The sequence below is a fragment of the Carcharhinus amblyrhynchos genome, chromosome 11, assembly GCF_965287045.1.
Source record: "Carcharhinus amblyrhynchos chromosome 11, sCarAmb.v2.hapA, whole genome shotgun sequence".
In the NCBI taxonomy this organism is placed as follows: domain Eukaryota; kingdom Metazoa; phylum Chordata; class Chondrichthyes; order Carcharhiniformes; family Carcharhinidae; genus Carcharhinus; species Carcharhinus amblyrhynchos.
The window spans coordinates 136,503-150,095 of NC_137334.1; the positions used below are offsets into that span (position 1 = coordinate 136,503).

At 48.4% G+C, this 13,593-nt stretch overlaps 1 long non-coding RNA gene across 1 annotated transcript; it reads right to left on the minus strand.

Moving 5' to 3' along the window:
* Positions 1 to 207: 207 nt before the first annotated feature.
* On the minus strand, positions 208 to 13,386 carry LOC145349641 (uncharacterized). Its single transcript, XR_013888129.1, has 2 exons — positions 13,103 to 13,386; positions 208 to 478 (listed from the first exon to the last, which is right to left on the minus strand). It is a non-coding gene; the product is annotated as an uncharacterized LOC145349641 (long non-coding RNA).
* Positions 13,387 to 13,593: the final 207 nt, after the last annotated feature.

A 13,593-nucleotide genomic window follows, 5' to 3' on the forward strand; every position in this document is an offset into this window, starting at 1 on the left:
AGTCATTCTTGATTCCAGCCCTGTCCCAATGCCTAGACATCAAAATCTTGTGGGGTGTCTGAATTTTCAAACATGGGAAGGTGATGTCAGGTAATGATCCAACTTTTGGTTTAATCTTGGTGCCAACCCTCAGGGTAAAATCCATTCCCAAGTGAATTGTTCTCTCGTGTTGCATTACAGAACTGAAAGAACCCAGAGACACAGAAATAACAAGATTCAGTTTATGATTCAACGTCACATCGACATGGAATATATCAGTGATTTAATGAATTGTCACATTACTGAGCAGTGAGAATATCATCAACAGCAGAATAATGAACTACAGAATCAAACATTAACAATTAAACGGTAAAATAATTACAATTAAAAGTGAAACAATGTTTTAAAGTTAAATAGTTCAATCCATGTGAAACTTTCTTCTTCTTTATCTTCCCATCGCTCTGATGTCACTGTTGAAGCTTCAGTTTTCTTATAAAATCTGTGATTTAGTTAATAAAATTCATTCAGTGAGAATCTCCAATAGTTTAATTTGAGTTAATCGTTTTCAGAAAAATTATTGGTGAATGTTCTTGGTTAACGAATGCACTGAAAAACTCTCCTCAGTATGAAAAACTGACTTTGTTTTGGATACATGTGGAAAAAGGGGTTGATATTGGAAGGGGTGCGTGGCTCCCTCAGGATAGTTACGATTTAATTGTTTAATTATGGGATTACAAAGCAGAGAGACATGGGTTTTTTTGTATGTTTGTTCACAGGCAGAAATTGAGAGAATTAATTTAACTTTCAGACACAAATATTTACCAAATCCTTCAATATAACCAAAGGTTGATAACACTTTATCACACTCGTTGGCTGGGATCTTCTAATACCTGCAAAATCAAAGGACTTTTGGCTACCCCACTGCACCTCCCCACAGTTCACCCCCCCCCCACTGCAACCCCCACAGTGCACCACCCAAACTGCATGTCCCACAGTGCACCCCACACACTGCACCCCCACACTGCAAGCACTGCACTGCACTGCCCACAGTGCAGCCCCCACAGTGCACCCCCACAGTGCAGCCCCCACAGTGCACCCCCACAGTGCAGCCCCCACAGTGCGCCCCCACAGTGCAGCCCCCACAGTGCAGCCCCCACAGTGCAGCCCCCACAGTGCAGCCCCCACAGTGCACCCCCACAGTGCAGCCCCCACAGTGCAGCCCCCACAGTGCACCCCCACAGTGCAGCCCCCACAGTGCAGCCCCCACAGTGCAGCCCCCACAGTGCACCCCCACAGTGCAGCCCCCACAGTGCACCCCCACAGTGCACCCCCCACAGTGCACCCCCCACAGTGCACCCCCCACAGTGCAGCCCCCACAGTGCAGCCCCCACAGTGCACCCCCCACAGTGCAGCCCCCACAGTGCACCCCCCACAGTGCAGCCCCCACAGTGCAGCCCCACAGTGTTCCCCCACAGTGCACCCCCCACAGTGCACCCCCCACAGTGCAGCCCCCACAGCGCACCCTGTACACAGCACCCCCCACAGCGCACCCTGTACACAGCACCGCCCACAGTGCACCCTGTACACAGCACCCCCCACAGTGCAGCCCCCACAGCGCACCCTGTACACAGCACCCCCCACAGCGCACCCTGTACACAGCATCCCCCACAGGGCAATCCCCACAGCACAATCCCCACAGTGCAGCAACCACACTGCACCCCCAGAGCGCACCCCCAGAGTGCACCCCCCAGTGCACCCCCCACAGTGCACCCCCCACAGTGCACCCCCAACAGTGCACCCTGTACACAGCATCCCCCACAGCACACCTCCCACAGCGCACCCCCCACAGTGCAGTCCCCACAGTGCACCCTGTACACAGCATCCCCCACAGCGCACCCCCCACAGTGCAGTCCCCACAGTGCACCCTGTACACAGCATCCCCCACAGCGCACCCCCCACAGTGCAGCCCCACAGCGCACCCCCCACAGCGCACCCCCCACAGTGTAGCCCCCACAGTGCAGCCCCCACAGCGCACCCTGTACACAGCATCCCCCACAGCACACCTCCCACAGCGCACCCCCCACAGTGCAGTCCCCACAGTGCACCCTGTACACAGCATCCCCCACAGCGCACCCCCCACAGTGCAGCCCCACAGCGCACCCCCCACAGCGCACCCCCCACAGTGCAGCCCCCACAGTGCAGCCCCCACAGCGCACCCTGTACACAGCATCCCCCACAGGGCAATCCCCACAGCGCAATCCCCACAGCGCACCCCCCACAGTGTAGCCCCCACAGTGCAGCCCCCACAGTGCAGCCCCCACAGTGCATCCCCCACAGTGCATCCCCCACAGTGCATCCCCCACAGCGCACCCCCCACAGCGCACCCTGTACACAGCATCCCCCACAGGGCAATCCCCACAGCGCATCCCCCACAGCGCACCCCCCACAGCGCACCCCCCACAGTGTAGCCCCCACAGTGCAGCCCCCACAGTGCAGCCCCCACAGTGCATCCCCCACAGTGCATCCCCCACAGTGCATCCCCCACAGTGCATCCCCCACAGCGCACCCCCCACAGCGCACCCTGCACACAGCACCCCCCAGAGGGCAATCCCCACAGCACAATCCCCACAGTGCAGCAACCACACTGCACCCCCACAGCGCGCTCCCCACAGCGCACCCCCACAGTGCACCTCCCATTGCACCCCCCAGTGCACCCCCCACAGAGCATCCCCCACAGAGCAACCCCCAAAGTGCACGCCCTGCTGCAGTGCACCCCCACAGTGCAATCCCCACATGCACACCCCACAGTGCACCCCGCATAATGCAACCCACACAGCGTATTCCCTACAGTGCACTCCCCACAGTGCACCCCCCACAGTGCAAACCTCATATTGCATTCTGCACGGCACATTCCACGTGGCACTCCTCCCATGGGGTGGGAAAATCCTGGCCAATGATACTGAAAGTTTAAACACTCGATGATATAAAGTCTCTACAAACTGAAATCATTCTCTGGGGTTTATTGACTCATGGATTCTACAGATTTTGTTCTTTGCTGTTATTATAAATGATTTAAAATGTTCAAAATCTGTTATTGATACAAAACCTGAAGGAAAGATTTGCACTGAAGTAACTCCTTTCATAGGAACAGAGCTCTTTACAGTAAATAAAGTTCTTTTGGAAAATAGTCACTGTTGTAAAGTAAGGAACACAGTTGTGGACAGCAAGATCCTGCAAAGAGCAATACGATAATGATCAGAGAATCTAGAACATAGAACATAGAACATTACACTGCAGTACAGGCCCGTCCGGCCCTCGGTGTGGCCCCGACCAGCGGAACCAATCTAATGACCCTCTAACCTAAACTATTCCAATCTTATCCATATGCCTATCCACTGACCATTTGAACGCCCTTAAAGTTGGCGAGTCCACAACTGCTGCAGGCAGGGCATTCCACGCCCTTACTACCCTCTGAATAAAGAACCTACCTCTGACATCCGTCCTATAATTACCACCCCTTAATTTAAAGCTATGTCCCCTTGTGTTAGCCATCACCATCCGAGGTAAAAGGCTCTCACTGTCCACCCTATCCAATCCTTTGATCATCTTGTATGCCTCAATCAGGTCACCTCGTAACCTTCTCTCCAATGAAAATAACCTCAAGTCCCTCAGCCGTTCCTCATAAGACCTTCCCACCATACCAGGCAACATCCTGGTAAACCTCCTCTGCACCCTTTCCAATGCCTCCACATCTTTCTTATAATGCGGCGACCAGAACTGTACACAATACTCCAAGTGCGGCCGCACCAGAGTTTTGTACAGTTGTAACATGACCTCGCGGCTCCGAAATTCAATCCCTCTCCCAATGAAAGCTAACACACCGTACGCCTTCTTAACAACCTTATCAACCTGGGTGCCAACTTTCAGGGATCTATGCACATGTACCCCGAGATCTCTCTGCTCGTCAACACTACTAAGAGTCCTTCCATTAGCCCGATATTCTGTACTCCTGTTACTCTTACCAAAGTGAATCAAAGAACAAAGAACAAAAACAGTCCGGGAAACAGACCCTTCGGCCCAACGAGCCCACACCGCCATTTTAACATTATGAGTCCCCCCTCCACCCATGACCCTTATCTATTGTTTATGGCATTCCACATTGAGGGAAAATTAATTTAGGGGCAATGTATTACCTCCAATCAGCCTAATAGCACACCTTTGGGGTGTGGGAGGAAACCGGAGCACCCGGAGAAAACCCATGAAAGCACGGGGAGAATGTGCAAACTCCCACAGACACCGGCCCAAATCCATGTATCTGCACAGCTAACAGTGATAGTCACTGAGCTGTCGTGGTGCCCAGTATCTGGTCCAGTTTAAGCACACACTAACAACATGAAGTACTAGGCCATTCTCGAACATCCAAGAGCAGCCCCAGTACGACCCATCGTGTGTATGCCCCTTGTTGGATAACAAGGTGGACCGACTTAAAACCTGTGAATTAAAAGAGAAAAACATTAGTATCATTCCACATCCTTATACATTACCAGGGATGTCCCAAGGCTACTGAACCTTATTTAAAACAATCTCCTATATCCTCCCATCTCCAACCCACTCATGTGCCTGTCTAAGTAACTCTTAAACAACTCCAGCGTGCCTGCCTTCACCATCTTGCTTGGCAGAGCATTTCATACCCCCACTACCCTCTGTGTGAAAAACCTCCCTCTAACATCTGTGTTATACCTCGCCCCCTCTCCCTAAGCCCGTGGCCCCTCGTACTGTGCGTTTTTAACATAGGAAATAGCTTACCCCTGTTTACTCTATCTATACCCTTCATAATCTTATAGACCTCTATTAGATCTCCCCTCAGTCGCTGTCTTTCAAGGGAAAACAGCCCCAATTTGCTCAATCTTTCCTCATAACCCAGTCCTTCCATACCAGGCAACATCCTGGTAAACCTCCTCTGCACTCTCTCCAGGGTCTCCACGTCCTTCCGGTAGTAAGGCGACCAGAACTGGATGCAGTACTCCAAATGTGGCCTAACCAACGTTCTATACAACTGCAACATTAGACTCCAGCTCTTATATTCTATACCCCTTCCTATAAAGGCTAACATACCATAGGCTTTCTTCACCACACTCTCCACTTGTACTGCCACCTTCAAAGACTTGTGCACTTGCACCCCCAGGTCCCGCTGCATTTCTATACTTTTTATAGGCTTACCCTTTATCATCTAACTCCCCCCTACATTATTTCTGCCAAAGTGCATCACCTCACATTTATCCAGATTAAACTCCATTTGCCATATATCTGCCCAGTATACCAGCCTATCAATATCCCGTTGTATTGCCAGACACTGCTCCTCACTGCCTGCCGATCCAGCCATCTTAGTGTCATCTGCAAATTTGCTGATCACACCACTTACTCCCTCTTCCAAATCATTTATATACACTACAAAAAGAAGAGGTCCCAGTACTGAGACCTGCGGCACACCACTAGTGACAGACCTCCAGCTAGAAAAGGACCCTTCCACTACTACTCTCTGTCTACTCTCAGCAAGCCAGTTCTTTACCCATCTAGATACCTGGCCACGTATCCCATGAGCCTTAACCTTTTCAACCAACCTAACATGAGGCACTTTGTCAAACGCCTTACTGAAATCCATATAGACGACATCAACGGCTCATCCTTGTTTTTGTCACCTCCTCAAAAAATTCTACCAGATTCGTAAGGCAAGACTTCCCCTTTACAAGGCCATGTTGCGTATCCTTAATCAGATCGCAACGCTCTAAGTGCTCATACATCCTATCCCTAAGAATCCTCTCCATCAACTTGCCTACCACTGACGTCAAACTCACTGGCCTATAGTTACCCGGGCTATCCCTCCTACTCTTTTTAAACAACGGTACCACGTTCGCTATCCTCCAGTCCTCTGGGACCTCACCTGTGTCCAAAGAAGAGACAAAGATTTGCATCAGGGGCCCAGCAATTTCATCTCTCGCCTCCCTAAGCAGCCTAGGATAAATGCAATCGGGCCCCGGAGATTTATCAGTTTTAATGCTACCAAGCCTTAACACTTCTTCCCTCGTAATCGATTCATCCTTCAACTGGTCTAAAGCTCCCTCGAAGACTGTACCAGACATCAAGCCCCTCTCCTTCGTGAATACCAACGCAAAGTATTCATTCAGGATCTCCCCCATTCCCTCGGACTCTAAGCACAATTCCCCTCCTCTGTCCCTGAGGAGACCGATTTTTCCCCTAGCCACCCTTTTGTTCCTGACATAGGAGTAAAACGCCTTTGGATTTTCCTTAATCCTACCTGCCAAAGCCATTTCATTCCCCCTTTTTGCCCTCCTAACTCCCCTTTTGAGATCCCCCCTACCCTCTCTGTACTCCTCCAACGCTCTCTCCGTTCCCAGTTCCTTAGACCTAACATACGCCTCTCGTTTCTTCCTGACCAACTCCTCAATATCCCTAGTAATCCACGGCTCTCTAATCCTACCTTTCCCATCCTTCCTCCTAACTGGCACATGCCTTTCCTGCACCCATTTCAGTTTTCCCTTGAAAGACTCCCACATGCCTAACGTGGTCTTGCCTTCCAACAGCCTATCCCAGTCTGTATCCCTAAGCACCTGCCTAATCCGGCTGTATCTAGCCTTCCCCCAATTTAGCACCCTCCCCTTAGGACAGCTCTCATTTTTTTCCATTCGTATCCTAAAGTAGACGGAGTTGTGGTCACTATTAACCACACGTTCACCTACCGCAACCTCAACCACCTGACCCGGCTCATTTCCCAGAACTAAATCCAGTATCGCCCCCACTCTAGTCGGGCTATCTACATACTGCTGCAAGGACCCTTCCAATACACATCTTATGAATTCCTCCCCGACCGAACCCCCAGCTCTGGGCACCTTCCAATCCACCCCAGGGAGATTAAAATTTCCCACTACAACAACCCTGCTCTTCCTACACTTATCCAAAATGTCTCTACATATACCCTCTTCCACTGCCCGCGGGCTGTCGGGCGGTCTGTAGTGCACCCCTAGCATAGTAATGGCCCCCTTCCTATTCCTCAACTCCACCCACAGAGACTCAATTCCTAACCCCTCTATATTATCCTCCCTCTGCACCGCTGTGATCTGCTCCCTAACAGTGCCACTCCCCCTCTTCTTTTCGACCCTCCTCTGTCGTGGCTAAAACACTTATACCCAGGAATATTTAGCTGCCAGTCCTGCCCTTCCTTTAACCACGTCTCCGTCACTGCCACCACATCTAAATTCCTCGTGAACATTAAGGCCTTAAGTTCATCCGTTTTACCTGCCACACTCCTCACATTAAAAGAGACGCACTCCAGACCTCCAGGCCCACTCAGATCCTCCTTCTCCTGGGAGATTTTCCTCTCATCTAGACTTGCCCTGTCACCCAACTCACTCCCACTCCCAGTGCCTACTGAGCTATCTGTCTCCCCCCCACCCCCCTCCATATTAGTTTAAACCCTGCCGAAACACTCCAGCTAACCTCCCAGCTAAGATATTTGTGTCATTCCCATTTAAATGTTCCCCATCTCACTTGTACAGGTGCCCTTCCCTCACAAAGACTTCCCAATGGTCTACAAAACTAAAACCCTCTGTCCTGCACCAATCCGTCAGCCACACATTCAGCTGTAGGATCTCATTATTCTTATCCCTGCTATTACTGGGCACTGGCAGCAGCCCAGAGATCACCACCCTGGAGGCCCTACACTTCAGCCTGGCCCCCAACTCCCTGAACTGCGTACGTATATCCCCCCTACTCTTCCTTCCTATGTCCTTCTCTCCTATGTGTATAATTACATCAGCCTGGGTCCCTTGGCCCTTCAAGATTCCGTCTACCCTCTCCGACACATCCTGTACCCCAGCTCCAGGGAGGCAGACCACCATCCTGGAGTACCGCTTTTGCCCACAGAACCGCCTATCAATTCCTCTAACCCTCCCGTCCCCCACCACTATCTCACATCCAGCCCCCTTCCTTCACCCTGAGGCATTCTGGTCTTCCTCTCCTGCCCTTTCTACCCCAGTTGTTGCCTTACCCCTGCTATTTTGGAGACTACCTCTGGGGTGGCCTTAGTACCATGACTCCTCTTCTTTTTCCCTTTCCTAACAGTAACCTACCCATCTCCCCCCAGGCTCTGGGATCTCCACGTGACCGTGGTTCCTATCCACTATCACCTCGTTCTCCCTGACTAAAAATAAATCTTCCAGCCTCAGCTCTAATTGCCGAACCCCGGCCCTCAAACGTTGCAACTCCAGACATTTGGTGCAGATGTGGACTTTCGGGAGAAGCGTTGTCTCCAGGAACTCCCACATATTGCACCTAACGCAGCTGACGCGTCTCCCCAAGGACCCTGCCATTTACCTGACCACCCTTAGAGTTTTGGACACAGAAATGGAAAACAGGAAAAATTGGACCAGTAACTCACCTTGCCTAAGCCTACTCTCACCTAAGCCCTGTGAGCCAAAGCCCTTACAGCACTCACTCTGCACCCTCCTCACTCCACTGCCCACTCCCGACGCTGCCCGCTGTCTATTGCGGCCTTCTTTTTATACTCCCGCGCTCCCTTCCCGACTGTCCCCGCGCCTAGCTCCCACTACGGAAAGCGAAAACAAACAAAAACCCCGCGAACTGGCAATAGAGAGAAGAAATAAAAAACTAACTTGCAAATTTCAACACTCACCAGCCACCAAGTACACTGTTCTGGTGCTCACCTCACACTTTTCCGCATTAAACTCCATCTGCCACCTCTCGGCCCAGCTCTGTAGCTTATCTATGTCCCTCTGCAAACTGTAACATCCATCCTCACTGTCTACAACTCCTCCAACTTTGGTGTCGTCACCAAATTTACTAATCCATCCTTCTACACCCTCATCTAGGTCATTTATAAAAATGACAAACAGCAGTGGCCCCAAAACAGATCCTTGAGGTACACCACTTGTAACTGAACTCCAGGTTGAATATTTCCCATCAACCACCACCCTCTGTCTTCTATCAGCTAGCCAATTCCTGAGCCAAACTGCTAAATCACTCTCAATCCCATGCATCTGCATTTTCTGCAATAGCCTATCATGGGGAACCTTATCAAATGCTTTGCGAAAATCCATATACAGCACGTCAACTGCCTTACCCTTATCCACCTCTTTGGTCACCTTTTCAAAAAACTCGATAAGGTTTGTGAGGCACGACCTACCCTTCACAAAACCGTGTTGACTATCCCGAATCAATTTATTTCTCTCTAGATGATTATAAATCCTATCCCTTATAATCCTTTCCAAAATTTTGCCCACAGAAGTAAGGCTCACCGGTCTATAATTCCCAGGATGGTCTCTACTCCCCTTCTTGAACAAGGGGACAACATTTGCTATCCTCCAGTCTTCCGGCACTATACCTGTAGCCAATGACGACATGAAGATCAAAGCCAAAGGCTCTGTAATCTCCTCCCGAGCCTCCCAGAGAATCCTAGGGTAAATCCCATCCGGCCCAGGGGACTTATCTATGTTCATACTCTCAAGAATTGTTAACACCTCATTCCCGTCTAGTCTAAAAGCCTGTGTCTCAGTATTCTCCTCGACTACATTGACCTTTTCCTGCGTAAATACTGACGAAAAATACTCATTCAGTGCCTCTCCTATCTCTTCAGGCTCCACGCACAACTTCCCACTGCTGTCTCTGACTGGCCCTAATCTTGCCCTAACCAATCTTTTATTCTTGACATACCTATAGAAAGCTTTAGGGTTCTCCTTGATCCTACCCGCAAAAGTCTTCTCATGTCCTCTTCTAGCTCCTTCCTGGCTAATTTGTAACTCTAATCTGTCTTCCTGATGTTGATCGAGGGATAAAGGTTGGCCAGGACACTGGGGAGAAACGCCCAGGAATATCAGTCTAGATTTTAATATTCAAGTCCTGGAAGCAATTTAACCCATAATCTTTTGACTTAAAATTGAGAGTGCCACCAAGCAAGGCAGAGCTGATACCACAGCTTTCTGCAGGGTAACATGTTGAATATGTTTAATTGTTGCAGGACAATGATCAAAATACAAATGGAATACTGAATTATATAACCAAAACAGCAAGGATTCTGGCTTTGTACCTGGACCAGTAATCACAATGCTGAGACTAATGATCTAGATTCTTGAGTTCAAATCCCACCAGGACAGCTAGGGAAACAAAACAATTAAATACAATAAATCAGCGATTGAAAAGCTGAACTCAGTAATGGTAACCGCTCAGTGACCAGATTCTTCACTGATGATCGTAGTGTAGAACCATAGGACCGTAGAACATTACAGCTCAGAAACAGGCCTTTTGGCCCTCCTTGTCTGTGCCAAACCATTTTTCTGCCTAGTCCCACTGACCTGCACCTGGACCATATCCCTCCTCACCCCTTTCATCCATGTACCTGTCCAAGTTTTTCTTAAATGTTAAAAGTGAGCCCGCAATCACCACTTCATCTGACAGCTCATTCCACACTCCCACCACTCTGTGTGAAGAATCCCCCCCTAATATTCCCCTTTCACCCTTAACCCATGCCCTCTGGTTTTTTTCTCCCCTAGCCTCAGTGGAAAAAGCCTGCTTGCATTCACTCTATCTATACCCATCAAAATCTTATACCCCTCTATCAAATCTCCCCTCATTCTTCTACACTCCAGGGAATAAAGTCCTAACCTATTCAACCTTTCTCTGTAACTCAGTTTCTTAAGTCCCGGCAACATCCTTGTAAACCTTCTCTGCACTCTTTCAACCTTATTAATATCCTTCCTGTAATTAGATGACCAAAACTGCACCCAATACTCTAAATTCGGCCTCACCAATATCTTATACAACCTCACCATAACATCCCAACTCTTATACTCAATACTTTGATTTATAAAGACCAATGTTCCAAAAGCACTCTTTACGACTCTATCTACCTGTGATGCCACTTTTAGGGAATTATGTATCTGTATTCCCAGATCCCTCTGGTCCACTGCACTCTTCAGTGTCCTATCATTTACCTTGTATGTTCTACCTTGGTTTGTCCTTCCAAAGTGCAATACCTCACACGTGTCTGCATTAAACTCCATCTGCCATTTTTCAGCCCATTTTTCTAACTGGTCCAAATCCCTCTGCAAGCTTTGAAAACCTTCCTCACTGTCCACTACACCTCCAATCTTTCTACCATCAGCAAATTTGCTGATTCAATTTACCACATTATCATCCAGATCATTGATATAGATGACAAACAACAATGGACCCAGCACTGATCCCTGTGGCACACCACTAGTCACAGGCCTCCACTCAGAGAAGCAATCCTCCACTACCACTCTCTGGCTTCTTCCCTGAGCAGGTATAGCAGGTTAGCTGTAAAGACTCACATTCTAATCAGTATTCTGTAAACTGTGTGTGCCTTTACATGCCCTTCTCTGATCAGAACTTTCCACACACCTGACAGAGGAACAGCGTTTCCGAAAGCTTGTGGGTTTACTATCAAATAAACAGGTTGGACTTTAACCTGGTGTTGTGAGACTTCTTACTGTGTCTACCCCAGTCCAATGTCAGCACCTCCACATCATTCTTCCATTGAGCCAATGTCTAATCCAATTTACTACCTCTCCATGTATACCAAGTGACTGAACCTTCCTAACTAACCTCCCATGTGTTTCCATTTGCAACACCATTATTAATAAGTAGTCCATGCACTGAGTACTGAGGCATTTCAGGAAACTATTCACTCTTAGGCTAATAAATGGAAAGTAATTTTCACACAAGAATCAGGCAATGACCATCTGCAGCAAGAGATAACGTACCCATCTCTTCTTTATAATGCCATGATATTATCATTGTTAAAGCACTCGTTGGTGGTTACCATTGACTAAAATCTTAACTGAACAAGCCATATAAATATTGTAGCTACAGAGGGTGTTCAGATGCATGAAATTCTGCGACAAGTGACTCACCTCCTGACTCCCCAAAAGCTTGTCCACCATCTACAAGGCAGGAGTGTGATGGAATACTGCACACTTGCCTGGGTGGGTGTAGCTCCAACACTTTAAGAGGCTTGACACCATCCAGGACTGCCTTCCAACCCACCACCTTAAACATTCACTCCCTCCATCAGCAGTGCACAGTGGCATCTGTGTATACCATCCACAAGATGCACTGTTGCAAACCAGCAAGGCTCCTTTGACAGCACCTTCTAAACTTGCAAATATCCTCATCTAGAATGCAAGGGCAGCAGGCACATGGGAGTATCACCCCCTGCTGATTCCCGCCCAGCTTCTCATCATCCTGACTTGGAAACATATTGGCCGTTCCTTCGCTATCACTGGGTCAAAATCCTGAAACTCCCTTCCTGACAGCACTGTGAGTGTACCTATGCCACATGGACTATTGTGGTTCAAGAAGGCAGCTACCCACCACCTTCTCAAGGGTAACTACAATTAGACATTTACTGATAACCTTATGAACACTTGCCTCATCCCATGAATGAACCTAAAAAAAAGCAGAGTCACAGACAGAGGAGGTGATGATTAAATCACATCAATCTTTGGATGATCTACAGTTTGAGTACTGTGTCCAGTTCTATTCACTGAGACAAAAGGGAGACATACAAATCCTGGAGACAGTTTTGAAAGAGAGTCTGATCCCAAGACTCAGACAATAAGGTTTTTTCGTTTTGAAAGGCAACGTTTAGGAGGTGACCAAATAGAAATAGAAAAAAAATTGAAATAATATCAAAAAATCAAACCCATATCATTACTGTAAAGGAAGCTGCTGTAACCATGGGTGGGATTTCCTGGCTACGCTCGTCCAAAAACCAGAAAATGCTGCCAAGGTCAACGGACCTTTGTATGTTCCCCCCCCATCCCCCATCCTCTCCACCCCCCCCACCCACTACCTGTGGCAGGCGAGACGGGAAAGATCCCCCCAACATCAACGTTGAAAAATAGGTTATTGGCAAAATCGGAGGCCGAATGAAAGGGAGATAAAGGGATATAGGAACTGGGCAGTCGTGTTGGATTGGGATAGTGTTCACCTATCACAGATCAGTTATAAATTTCTGTGATCCAGCAACAGAAACTGAAAGTGAAAAATAATTCCTGGTGATACTTACTACATTTGTATTTTGTCTTCTCCAGCTCCTCCTGCTTTAGGGATTGGTTCTTTCTGCATATTGATAGCTATTTACTCCTCTGTTGTATCTATTGCGATTCCATCGATGCCTGTTACGTCTTCCTCTGCCCCAGTGACGTCTCCACCAACGCCTCCGCCAACCCCATCTTCTTCTTGAACAAGGTTTCTTTCTGCAACGCCAATGTCTTCCTCTTCTGTAATGATCCTAAAGTTTAAAATATATCATTTAATGACGTAATCTTCCAAAATTCCCTCGATTTTAGAATTTCCTTATTTGTTCAAGAAATGTATCTTCAATCCAGAGAACATAAAGTTCTTAATTTTGATATATCTATAATCTGAATATCTGAAGAATCTGCCTTGACTAAGTAACCAGTCTTACCTGTGTGCAATCTGTCAATCGCCCAGTTTTAGGCCTCAGTGTCCTGTCTTACAGGGAGGTGTTGTGGCATAGTGGATAAGCGATCCTGC